Below are 13,969 nucleotides of genomic sequence, written 5' to 3'. Positions count from 1 at the left end.
TACCGAGATCCACATGGCCGGGTACGATTCTACCGAACCTTATGATGGTCGGGTACGCTTTTACCGAGTCCTCTTTGAGGCCGAGTAATATATGATAATGATGATGCCCACAGAGGCGAATGTTTTAAAAAGTTTATGTATATATATGTATTATGCATTTCATATCAGTAACTCCCAGAGGCACTCAGATGTTACAGGTTGTATCTCCTCTATCTCTCTCTTTACATTATTGTTCTTGTTTAAGCTTTCCTGCCTAACATACTTGGTACTTTATTCGTACTGACTTCCCTTTTGCCTGGGGACGCTGCATTTCATGCCTGCAGGTCTCGATTGATAGGTTGACAGTCCTCCTAGTAGGCTATCAGCTCAGCAAAGGTGTTGGTGCACTCCACTTGCTCCAGAGTTGCCTATTTGGTCAGTATGCTTTGGATATGTATCGATTGGTATGGCGGGGCCCTGTCCCGACCTTTATAATTTTTTATACTCTTAGAGGCTTGTAGACAGATGTCAGGTGTATGGATAATTGTATGGCCTTGTCGGCCTATGTTTCGAGTTTACTAATGGTCATGTCGGCCTTATAGGCCCGTATGTCACATATATTAGTTTGTATATCATATTGGGTCTTCATATGTTGAGTATTCCCTTATGTTTTATTCTTGTTATCTCATGACGGGTTTTCTGGCTCATTTACTCATGATAACATATTAAGAAAGATATGTTACGTTGGTACTCGGTTGAGTAAGGCACCGGGTGCCCGTCGCGGCCCTTCGGTTTGGGTCGTGACACAAAACTCCCTAAAACCTTCTTTTGGTTTCTTTTCCATCTGAGATAGGGAGGAGAGGCCCGGGATAGTGTCTTTATTGTACTTATGGTGCCAAACAAAATCTTGAATCATGTCACCCCATGTATGCCACTTACTGACATCTTGACGAGTATGTCATTCCAAAGTTGCCCTAGTCAGGCTCTCACTGAAATGCGCCACTAGCAGCTCATCTTTCCCGCCAACATCTCTCATTTTGCTGCAATAAACCCTCAGATGGGCCACGGAATCTCCACGTCCGTCATACAAATCAAACTTTGGCATCTTAAACCCAATAGGCAGTTGGATGTCAGGAAACAAGCACAAGTCTTGTAAGACATGCCCATCTGGCTCTCTATCCCTTGCATGTTTCTTAAAGACTGCTCTAAGATTTTCACTTTCTTGGATATCTCATCTTGCTCCACTATCTTAGCAGGCTTTTCAGTTTCATCGGAAGGCTCAAAATGAGGAGCGTGAGAGTATGGAACCGAGACCTTGAAAGTTGGTTCTGGAGTATAGTGTTGGGCATCGGGGATTTTGAACATAGTCTCGCTAGAGGATCGAGGACGAGTAGCTGGTGGAGGAGCTACAAAAACATGAGTGATCAAAGGAGAAAGATATGATGTGCTTTTGAGGGTGGAGTGTGAAAAGGTTGTGGGAGATATCCTGGACTTGTGACAGTGGCAAAATGGGGACAAGGCTTTCAGCATAGTTAGTGGGAACTGATGGCGGAGGGCGCCCACTAATCCAGGCTTGGTATATTTCGGCCATATGCCCTTTCAACCTTAAGACCTCTTCTTTCAACTCAGATTCTGATTCAACAATTCCCTTAGACGGATCAATAACCCATGTGTCCAAGTCTTTGCTAGTCATGGCTACCTTGCTCTTTGACCTTGTGTTGTATGGATGAGTTACTTAAAAACCACAAACCAACCACCCTTCTCCTCAATGAAGATAACAAAAGGAACAAAATGGGTCATCCTGTTAGCATTAAGGCATTTAATAACTAAAAATATCACATTACGTGCAATGAACCTAGCAACAATTAATGGTTCTAGAATGACTTCGAGGGTCACAAGGCCACTTGGAATCATCCCAATTTGTTCATTTCAATCTTCTCTTTTCTTTCTTTTCTAGCACTTCTTGGCTTGCTCATTTTCCTTCTTCTTTTTTCTTCTAATTATCACTCTTTTCTTTCCACTCATTTCTCATATCCTATAACTTCACCTCTCCTTCTTTTCTTTTTTTTTCTTTTTTTTTCTTTTTCCCTTTTAATTTTTTTTTAAAAAAATAAATAAAATGATTCGATCGGACCCTATGTAGGTTGCCTACATATCATGTCCCTCATGAATCAGACCAAGCGTAGTTCTGGAAAAGCAACTAAAAAAATAAAAATCTTTTTGGATTATTCATTTACAACTTTTTTTCATTTTTTATATACAAAACAGGAAATATGATAACGAGAAACTCAACTCAACTATACTACGACAAACTCCGACACCAACTAAAGAATCATTACTATTGGACATGACTATAAAATACAAGACAACATAAAAGAAACAGACTCAAAACATTAAAAAAATCTCCTTAAGCAACTCCTGGATGTAACGGTCCTGACCAGATGGTCCTGGGGTATCTGTCATGCTCAAACTCCGGTAAGTAGATCCACACCTGTATAAGAAAACTAAAACCAAATAGAGTTAAAGATTTAGAACATTATGTGAGACAATAAAACTTGCTATCAGACACAAGCAGGACATGATTGAAGCTATTTTTGCAAAATGGCCTATGTGGCCAAAAGGTTGTTAGAAGTGCAAACTCAACAAAGGTGACCTCTAAGACGTGGAAAAATTACTTTGCAGAAATGACCAATTTTGTAGAAAGGGCCTATGTGGACAAAAAATGGCTAAACATGCAAATTCAATACAATGGACCTCAGACAGAGAGCACACCATGTTGTGGACCTAGGACTCTAAAACATGGGTTAATTGAACGACTTTTGTGAAAAATAGCCCTATTTTGCAAAATGACTGATGTGGCCAAAAGCGGCTAGACATGCAAATTCGACAAGGATGGGCCTTAAAGTAAAGAGAAACCTAATTGTGGATTGAAGACTCTTTAGACAATTAAACAAACCACTTTGCAAAAATAGCTCTATTTTGCAAAACGGCCGATGTGGCCAAAACTGGCTAAAGATGCAGGATTTGGTTGCGACCCTCGAAGCCAAAAATCTAAGACTCATTAGGAAGACCGGACCCTATGTGGGTTTCCTACGTATTACACCCGAAAGACGAGAATCAGGTATGCGTAGTTCGGGCAAATTGGATACGGACGACAATTAAAAAAACAAACAATTTAGAGAAAAATATATTTTTTGTCTCTTTTGTTTTGAAAAATAATGAAACATGTAAACTCTTTTTGGATTTTCTTTTTTCCTTTTTTTTCGAAAATGATGCGAAAGTGCAAAATCTTTTTGGATTTTTCATGTTTTTTTTGTCTTTTTCTTTAAAAAAATATGAAAGAAGAACATAACTATGCCCTACTTGCTTTATTTTTTATACTTCACGCTCTTTTTTTCTCATTTATCCTCAACCATCACTGGTCCGCCAAATGACCCCTTTTACCCTTGAAGATTGCAACATATAGCACATAAAAATGCAATAGGATAGTCTTTTATTTTTTGGGTACACCTGTCGTAGACGGACCCAACCCCTGTGTTGAGTCCCCAAAGTCAAATGCACATGATGCAATCAAACGTTCCTACTAGGGATCCGGATGAGGCTATGTTATTCTAGGTTTAAAACCTGGGTGTATTGTTCTAGACCTAGCATACCCGAGCGGACAACTCGAGTTGGGGGGTAGCGTATCGGTAACCAAAAGATCATCCGGCTTTGCAACTTATCCGAACCTAGTTCTAAATTATGGTATGACACTAACAGAAGAGAAGTCACGCCAGCGTGCACTTCCCAGAAGATAGAAGAGAGGGGTTTCGTAGCAGTTTATATACAGTTCAGATAATATCGAAGCGGTAAAAAGCAACATTTAGCATATTAGGCCCAAACATGTAAATAAAATCAAATAATAAATAAAGCCAAATATAACAATTATTCTAAGCTCGAATTCTTGAACCCTGAACCAGAGATTCTGGGTTCTTATCCCCAACAGAGTCGCCAGAGTTGTCACACCTCCTTTTTCTTCCCCCGAAAGGGGATATAAGGGAGTTTTTGCAATTTAAGTGACAATCGAAACAGGATTATTATATTAAATTCAGAGTCACCACTCGGAATGATTTATGGTGTCCCAAGTCACCGGTTTAAAATCATGAATCGAGGAAGTTGACTCTTATTTATGGTCTGCGAACACAAAAATTCGGGTAAGGAATTCTGTCAACCCGGGAGAAGGTGTTAGGCATTTTCGGGTTCCATGGTTTTAGTACGGTCGCTCAACTATTATTATTGGCCTAATTATCTGATTAATTACATGTGTTTATACCTACTATGCATTTTTAGCTTTTGACCGCTTTTAATTATTTGTGAAATTATTCTGGAACAGGTTACGATTGTTGTACACTTGTCGTTTTGGTACACATTGAAAACCACGTCATGGGAACCGTACCCGCGATCCACAACATGTTTATTTTTTATTATTGTTCGAAGTTATGGTCGAGTCACGTGAAGCGTGCACTCGAATTGGGATTTATGTATCATGACCATGTCACGGGAACCGTAACCATAATCACGATAATTTATTATTAATCGCGCCTACAACAATTAACGCATTTAAATTATTTTCCTAATCTTGGAGTTGTTGTGATGCCAAATTTATGGACAAGAAATTATTTGCGGAAAAGGCTTAGCCAGGTCACTAATTATAATGTTGCATTGTATCTTTTTGGAATTAAAACAAAATGCTGAATTTACAGGTTAAACTAATGGAATGGCAATATCGAGTAACTTGACTAAATACACGATAAAACATGAAATTAGGCTAACTTTGCACCTAAATACATAAACATCTAGGAAATTGAGGAAATGGTTAACCATATCAAAATATCAAAACGTGCCAACACTAATGTCCAAATGCATTTCAAATTTAGAAATTAAAAAAAAAACTTGTGTACTTTCATATTATAATTAGTTATTCATCATCATTTTCACCCAAATGACCCCCAATAAATGTTATACTTAACAAGTAAAATTAATATCACGATCCAAAATTCACTAAGGGTCGTAATGGCGCCGGACACTACTGTCAGGCAAGTCAACCACAATTTACTAACAGTTTCTCATTTTAATTATTTTGAAATCATTTCTTTTAAACAAATAAATAATAAATAATAAACTCTGCTGGATAAATGAGGATGTCTTTACAAAATTTAACTACTGAAAAATTCCGTGATCATTCCAGAACCCGGTGTCACAAGTACATGAGCAATTTTTAGGAAATAATGTAATACAACAACCGTCCGGTATACAATATTGGACAGAAAATAATTACAGTAATTTGAAAGAGACTGCTGGCTGTGGGTCATCTCGAGAAGTGCGGCTCACCTAAGTCTCCGTATCAACCGTGCCGCTACGCCCACTAGGCCACATGTGCCTGTGCAACAAAAATGCACAGCAAGTGTAGTATGAGTACGAAAACAACGTGTACCCAATGAGTATCCCGTCTAATCTCGAATAAGTAAAGACGAGAGGTCGACATCGATATTTACTAGTAGTACAAATATAATATAGTGAAAATGTGAGAAAATCATGGATTTTTATAAAGCAATTATAAACTCATAAAACCAGATAGCAGGTAAACAATATCTCAAATAAATACGGATTTCCAAGGTTTACTTTTCATTATGCTTATTAACTATGTCTGGCCAGGAAGGCAAATATTATCACATAACATTCTCAGGCAAGCAATACAAGCATGCGCATATCATACCGAGGTCGTACGGCCCGATCCAACAATATTTAAACTGTGCAGTGCTGAGGGTCGAACGGCACGAACCATAGATGCATCTATTTAATCTACCGAGACGTTCTGCTCATTCCAAAAATAAACACACACAGACAGTCAATCAAGAAGTCAACATGGAACAATTATGCAAAGAAAAACCAATTCTCTTTTAACAATTTAAGAAAATGAAGTTTAAATCTTTTTAGAAATTCATTTACTAATTCGATGTGATTTAAGCAATTCAAACTGTCAATAAGATTAGAAATAGTCCAAGTATAGCATGTTTTTGGGTCCTAGACTACCCAGACTTAAACATAATAGTAGCTACGCACGGACTCTCATCACCTCGTGCGTAAATAGCCCCCACAAATAGAAGCACATAACTAATTATATCACATATGGGGACAATTCCCTCTTACAAGGTTAGAAAGGAGACTCACCTCGCTCTGAAGCTCCAAAACCGGCTTCCAAGCCCTTCCGATGACTCAAACCGATGCTCCAATGCTCCAAAACTAGCAAATAATTATGTAAATCCATTAATATATGCTAAGGTACTCATTATAATCCAATTTATAACAATTCCTAACCCCGATCAAAAAGTTGACAAAAATGCCCTTGGGCCCACATGCCCCGATTTCGAAATTTCTCGAAGATAAAGTTTACCCATGAACTCACGAACTCAAATATATGATTTTCTCTTAATTCCATAACCAAAATCGTGGTCAAAATCCAAGAATACGAATTTTTTAGGTCTTCCCTCAAACCCCAAGTTTCTACCAATTTCCATGTCCAAATCCGTATATAATCATGTATCTAACTAAAAACTAGCATAAATTACTTACCTCATGCTTGGTGGTAAAAATGACACCTCAAAGTTGCTCCAAAATTGGCTCCAATGGAAGAAATGGGGTTGAAATGAACCCAAACCCCGATTTAAAAGAACATTATTGCCTCCAACATTTCCGCACATGCGGTCTCTTGACCGCTTCTACAGTTTCGCAGGTGCAAACCAAATGTCGCTTCTGCGGTCCAGGGCTCCCAGCCCATTCCACTTCTGCGCTCTCTCCTCCGTAGATGCGGTCCCGCATCTGCAACAAAACGTCCGCAACTGCGGTCCTAGCCTAGCCGTCCATTTCCACTTCTGCGGCAGGAAGACCGCTTCTACGGCTCCGTACCTACGGCCCTAGTCTTGCAGGTGCGGTTACACCAGCAACCAGCAACTTCAGGCCTTTCCAAAATTCCATTTTCGCTCTGTTAACCACCCGGAATCCACCCAAGGCCCCCGGGACCCCGTCTAATCATACCAACCAGTCCCATAACACATTACAGACTTGCTCGAGGTCTCAAATCACATCAAACATCGCTAAAATCACGAATCGACATCCAATACAAGCTTTATGAACTTTAGAATTTCAAACTTCTACTTTCAATGTTTAAACTTATCAAATCACATCCGATTGACCTCAAATTTTGCACGCAAGTCATATTCGAAATCCGACCCCGATATCAAAAAGTCAACTCTCGGTCAAACTTCTCAAAAACCTTAAATTTTCTATCTTTAGGCAAATGACTCCAAAATGACCTACGGACCTCCGAATTCACTTCCGATCACGCTCCCAACTTCAGAATCACCATACGGAGCTACTCCTAGACTCGGAATCCCAAAGGACATCGATAAAACTGAAATGTACTTCAATCCAAACTTATGAAATTTCTTCCAAAATGCTAACTTCCACAATAGGCGCCAAAATGCTCCTCGAGTCTTTCAAAACCCGATCCGGACATACGCCTAAGTCTGAAATCATCATACGAACCTGCTGGAACCTTCGAATCCCGATTTCAAGGTCGTTTACTCAAAAATCCAATCTTAGCTAATTCTTTCAACTTAAAGCTTCCGAAATTAGAATTCTCTTTCCAAATCAACTCCGAACTTCCCGAAATTCAATTCCGATCGTGTACTCAAGTCATAATACCTGAAGTGAAGCTGCTTATAGCCTCAAACTGCTGAACGACACGCTAAAGCTTAAAACGACCGGTCGGTTCGTTACAATTAATGATTAGCAAGAATGGATGACGACTTCATTAAGCAGCTATAGGCGTTGTATCAACCCAACCAAATTAAGATACAAGAGGGTTATTATTAAATTGCAATAAAAGAAATAAATAAGTTAATACCAAAATCGGCATCAAACATGGCAAACCGCCAAAATTTTATTTATTACGGGAACCAACAAAATTTTGAGATTAAAAGTAAGAAACGGACCTCGATACAAAGCAATTTTGTATCTGAAAATGCTTAAACCTTAGATAGCGACAACCTCGACAGAACCTCGAACCTCGCGGACGAACTCGAACTCTACTCGACCCATAGAACACCGAAATTCAAAGAGCTGACCGGAACTTTAAGAACCGAGATTTGGGAATGCCGGTGTTCGCATTGTATCGTATTCGTCAGCTCAGCGAAGCTTTATCAATCAACTTGGGAAAAAACAAGAATATGAAAAGTCTTCGATTGGTAGTCTATTATATTGTCTCAATTCTAATGATTTGAGCCTAGAGAATTGCTACTGTTTCGTGACCTCCCCTTTTTACCATTCTAATTCCCAAATTCCCTCAGATTCCTCCGTTTCTTTCCAGCCTTTCTTCGTTCCCCCTATTCTCGTTTTTCTATCTATCTTTCGTGTGTGTTGCGGCTAATTAGAAGAAGGAAGGGTGTAGTCTTTTAATGGGTTAGGTCTAGGTTATTATGTGGGTTTAGATTATTGTGCTTAAGGAATGGGTTAGAAACTTGGGTCTTTATGACTTGATTTGCTTAAAATTATCTTAATTAATTAAAAATATATCCGTCCAACATCAAGTCTTGCCTATTAAATAAAAAAAAACAAAGATAGAAATATTACCAAAAATATTAATTAGACATACTTAAGTAAAAATAATTATTTAAATAAAATTAACTGTTAAAGCAAAATTATTTTTGGTATTTTCAAATATCATATTAAAATAAAAATAAGGTACTATTTTTGTATATATTTTTTTTAGTTTTACGAAAGGTATATAAACTAAAAGCAACTAAAAAGGAAAAATATTTTTTATAATTTTCATTTTTGTGATAAAATAAGGTAAAAGAGTCAAAACTAATTGAAATAACTATATTAGACCTAAACTAAATATTTAAATGCTAAAATATAAAAAATCTTGGGGAGGGTCAAATATCACATGTCTACACCCATAGTCACGATAATTTATTCCCAATTCGAGTGCACGTTTCACGTGACTCGATCATAACTTCGAACAATAATAAAAAAAATAAACATGTTGTGGATCGCGGGTACGGTTCCCGTGACGTAGTTTTCAATGTATACCAAAATGACAAGTGTACGACAATCGTAACTTGTTCCAGAATAATTCCACAAATAATTAAAAGCGGTCAAAAGCTAAAAATGCATAGTAGGTATAAAACATGTAATTGATTAGATAATTAGGCCAATAATAATAGTTGAGCGACCGTGCTAAAACTACGGAACTCGGGAATGCTTAACACCTTCTCCCGGGTTAACAGAATTTCTTACCCAAATTTTTGTGTTCGCAGACCATAAATAAGAGTCAACTTCCTCGATTCGGGATTTTAAACCAGTGACTTGGGACACCATAAATCATCCCAAGTGGCGACTCCGAATTTAATATAAATAATCTTGTTTCGATTGTCACTTAAATTGGAAAAAACTCCCTTATATCCCCTTTCAGGAGAAGAAAAAGGAGGTGTGACAGCTCTGGCGACTCTGCTGGGGAGCAGAGTCGTCAGAGCTGTCACACCTCCTTTTTCTACCCTCGGCGGGAGTATAAGGGAGTTTTTTCCAATTTAAGTGACAATCGAAACGGGATTATTTATTTATTGTTCAGAGTCACCACTTGGGATAGTTTATGGTGTCCCAAGTCACCGGTTTAAAATCCCGAATCGAGGAAAGATTGACTCTATTTTACAGTCCGTGAAATACAAAAATCTGGGTAAGGAATTCTGTTAACCCGGGAGAAGGTGTTAGGCACTACCGGATTCCGTGATTTTAGCACGATCGCTCAACTGTTATTATTGGCATATTTATTGGATTTTAGAACATTCTGGAAACCTATGTGCATTTTACTCCTTTTAAAACCCCTTTTAGTAATCCAATTGTTATACAACTAATTATTCGATTACAAGTTGTAAATCATGTCACGGGAGCCGTACCCACAATCCACAATATGTTTATTTTATTAACAAGATTAATTTATGCACGGTTACATAAATGTACCCCCAGATTTTAGAATTTAAGTGTCACAACTACGTCACGGGAACCGTACCCGTAGCTATGATAACTTATTAACGCGCCTAACGTAAACTATGAGAGTTCAATGGATTTTTCCGCATTAGCTACGGGAACCGTACCCGTAGCTATGACAACTTATTAACGTGTCTCAAGAAAACTACGAGAGTTCAAGGGATTTTTCTACATTAGTTAAGACGATCAATATGAGAGCCATAGATTATATGATCCAAATGTATGAATGGCATGCCTCAATTTCTTTCAAAGGAATTGCATTCAAATTAAAAGAACTATGGATATTCAGATTTAAAACTAATTAGGGATTAAGTATCACAACTACGTCACGGGAACCGTACTCATAGTTGTAACGATTTAATTACGTGCCTACAATAAACTACGTGCCTAAAGCAAACTACAAGGGATTATGTTTGAACTAAAATTGGCATTGTAAAGGGACTACCGGTTGAAAGCCTTTATGAAGAAAACAGATCAGGCCCTAAAGCGTTTGTGGAAATCATTGGCTATACTATAGTACATTAGATGGGAAAAGTGGGCTAATGAAATTCTTTGTCCCAAAATTCGATCAAACCCGACCCACACTTTAGATGAACTCGACCCGTTTGACCTTAAATGAATTGTGATCTTCTTCCCTAAGATTTCTTCTATTTCTAACGAAGGATAACAACAAAACGATGAATAACATATACTGATGTAACCAAAAGCATAAATCAATCAAGGAAAGCTACATAAACCATTTAACATGGAATAAGATAAAATGACAATTAAAGAAGAGAAACGAATACTGGTCTTTAAATCCTATGGCCCTTTTCACATACTCAATGATTTTATATTTTTCCTTGACTAACAGTTCTTCATCAGCAACCAAATATTCTCATGGACAGAAGCAACAAATTCAAAACATTTAAAAAATTCAAACCATGCTTCTAATTGCAAAATAAAACCAAGATACCGAGACAACATGAAAATGACCCTTGACAAAGGTTCTAATGTCTCCAACATAATTCCAGAACCAAAATTACATAGGCAAACTCCCCAATCACAATGTACATCCACTTGGTTCAAACATTCAACATTTTTATTTACGAGATTTTTAACACAAGCAGAATTCAAATCCTAGAAACTCAGATGTTACAATGACAACTTCATGCTCAAAAATAAGCCTACATCTATTGATATGCAAAGCAGAACCATGGCTAACAGAAAAGAAGATATACAAATTGGAACTTAGAAGCCAATTACTAAAAAAATCGATGACTCATTACATCAGCCTTAACACATGCATCTTCATATTCAACTCACACTCCAAGGATTTAAAGGAGTACCTGGATACAACAAAGCAAACAAAATCAAAAAAATGTATCTGAGATTAGCTTATGGCAGCAAAGAAATAAAATAGCTCAGCAACAAAGAACAACAATGGTAATCAACCAACAACCTCAATAACCAGTCATGTTTCAGCTTAGAAAACCCGAAAAATCCCCAGAAAAGCCACATCCAAACTTTTAGCTAAAGGAAAATAAAGCTCAAAACTAGATAGTTTTCTCAGAAAATTTTTTTTAGCCGTTTCTCTTTTTGGAGTCCTAATCTCTGCTTGGAAAATCAGGAAAAGAGCCTCTTATAGGAGAGCTTTAGGGCAGCAGATTTGATTTCAATCTTTTACTATTACCCCTTCCCCAATTTCCTCTTTTCATTTCAGACCCAACATTTAAACCTATTTAGCAATTCAACTTCTCTTCCCACTTTCCTAGAACCTTCCTTAGTGGTTATGAAAGATTCTTTCAATCCAAATCCCCTAAATACCTTTTATCTTATGTTATTTACCTTTCAGAAAGTACCAACAATATGGGCCATATAGCCAAACATGCTTAAATTTCCCCTTGGGCTTCTGTGCTAGCAAGCCCAAATTGGATCCAAACCAACAGTCATAAACGAATTCAACTAAGGTTTAAACAAACAACCTCTGAATTAAACGAGAAATAGATTTTTAAAGAAACACCCAAAAGACAAAATTTATTAACAAATGCAACTAAACTAATTATTAAGCTATCGTTAAACCATTACGAACTAAAAACAGTTTTTTTATAAACAAAATTAAAATCAGGAAAGGCCAGGGAAAGAGGAAGGGAAATGTACCGGCTATGTTTGCTAAAAATGCTGACCTGAAGGAAGTCAAACATGAGCCGATTACAAATACGACGAATAAGGATTTTGGCTAATGATGGGAATTGTAACATGATCACTAGCTGAAATTTATTCAACGGCTAGTACTTCATGTTACAATCCTCAACATACGCCAAGAAGAGGATGAAGCAGAGGATCTAAGTATTTTGGGCTATCGACGGTTGCTCGCCCAGGATTCGACCTCCATGAACCCAATTTGGACCAAAGCCAATTGACTCCTCCCCTCAATATATGAACGATTCAAGTATGCTCAATGTCGAGAAAAGACCAGATTATGAGGAAATTAGAAGAAAAAAAAAGGCGAAAGAGACTCCACTGTGGTTCTTAGATCCCTAATTTAGGGAAGATGAGTGATTTTTGGAAAGAAATATAAGTGGATTTGGAGTGAGGGGACGATGGGAGTTGCATGGTCAAGATTTGAGGGACTTTGGAGACCAACCGCCGCCACTGGCGATTTCCAGTAGGTGGCGGACGACTGTGAGATACAAGGGTAAAGGAGATGATGAACAAGGTCCTAGGTTGTAACTGGGGTATTCAGACATCTTTAAATGAGGGGAATGAGGCTTTACTGGCCGTTAGATGAGAGAAAATAAAGGGCTAAGATTACTTTAAGCCACTTGAACTCAAAACGACGTAGTATTGCCCTCATACTAAGTCGTTTCAAGTATCTTAGAGGCTGAAGAATTAAACCGTGAAAGTGGGCTGGACCGGGTAGACTGCACATTTGGGCTTGGGTTTTGGAGAAAATCCGGGTGCAACTGGCCCAAATTCAACACCTTAAATTAAGCCCTCTTTTTATTTCCTTCTTTTCCTTTTCCTTTGCTTTTCTTTTCTTTTTTTTGTCTTTTTTCTTAATTAATAAAGATCCCAAATTAAACCCTAAATTAATCTAATGTAAAATTAAACTAAATAACAAATTAAAAAATACATAACAACTAAATGATCCTAACTTAAAGAGAAAATTAATAATCCAAAATTAAAGCTAAGAGTGCAAAAATGAACCCATTTTGTGATTTTTATTTTTTTAACAAAGCAACTAACTAATTAGTTAAACCTAAAAACATGGAAGTAGAATCTAAGCGCAATGCATGGTATTTTTATATTTTTGATGATTTTAATAAGAGTAAACATGCACAAAGAATGCAAACAATTAACACAAATCCCTACAAAATCTATAAAATTGCAAATAATTTTTGAAAAACTTTATTTCTATAATTTGTAGGAGTATTTCATATAGGGAAAAATCACGTGCTCACAGTCAGGTGAGTGTGAGGCGAGCTTTCAGAAGCTCAAGATAGTTTTGACCACGGTATCGGTGTTGGTTTTGCCCACAGGTTCAGGGCCATATACAGTTTATTGTGACGCATCTCGTATTGGACTTGGTGTGGTATTGATGCAGGATGGCAAGGTCATTGCCTATGCTTCGCGGCAGTTGAAGATTCATGAGAAGAACTATCCGGTTCACAATTTGGAGTTGGCAACTATTGCTCACGCGTTGAAGATTTGGAGGCATAATCTATATGGCGTGTCATGTGAGGTATTCACGGATCACAAGAGTCTGCAGTACTTGTTCAAGCAGAAGGAGCTAAATTTGAGGCAAAGAAGGTAGTTGGAGCTATTAAAGGACTATGATATCACCATCTTATATCATCTGGGAAAGGCCAATGTGGTGGATGATGCTTTGAGTAGAAAGTTAGCCAGTATGGGTAGTCTTGCA

At 37.6% G+C, this 13,969-nt stretch overlaps 2 long non-coding RNA genes across 2 annotated transcripts; both read right to left on the bottom strand.

Annotated features, from left to right (window-relative positions):
* Nucleotides 1–5,146: 5,146 nt before the first annotated feature.
* Nucleotides 5,147–8,441, bottom strand: LOC138872613 (uncharacterized). The gene is made up of 3 exons (XR_011401069.1): nt 8,013–8,441; nt 6,190–6,261; nt 5,147–5,398 (listed from the first exon to the last, which is right to left on the bottom strand). It is a non-coding gene; the product is annotated as an uncharacterized lncRNA (long non-coding RNA).
* Nucleotides 8,442–11,072: 2,631 nt separating this feature from the next.
* LOC104230523 (uncharacterized) lies at nt 11,073–11,958 on the bottom strand. The gene is made up of 2 exons (XR_711877.2): nt 11,507–11,958; nt 11,073–11,393 (listed from the first exon to the last, which is right to left on the bottom strand). It is a non-coding gene; the product is annotated as an uncharacterized lncRNA (long non-coding RNA).
* Between the last annotated feature and the right edge of the window lie 2,011 nt (nt 11,959–13,969).

Source organism: Nicotiana sylvestris, chromosome 7 (genome assembly GCF_000393655.2).
Source record: "Nicotiana sylvestris chromosome 7, ASM39365v2, whole genome shotgun sequence".
NCBI classification, from domain to species: domain Eukaryota; kingdom Viridiplantae; phylum Streptophyta; class Magnoliopsida; order Solanales; family Solanaceae; genus Nicotiana; species Nicotiana sylvestris.
Note: the sequence above shows the minus strand (reverse complement) of the source record. Positions and strands in the feature narration are given on the sequence as shown.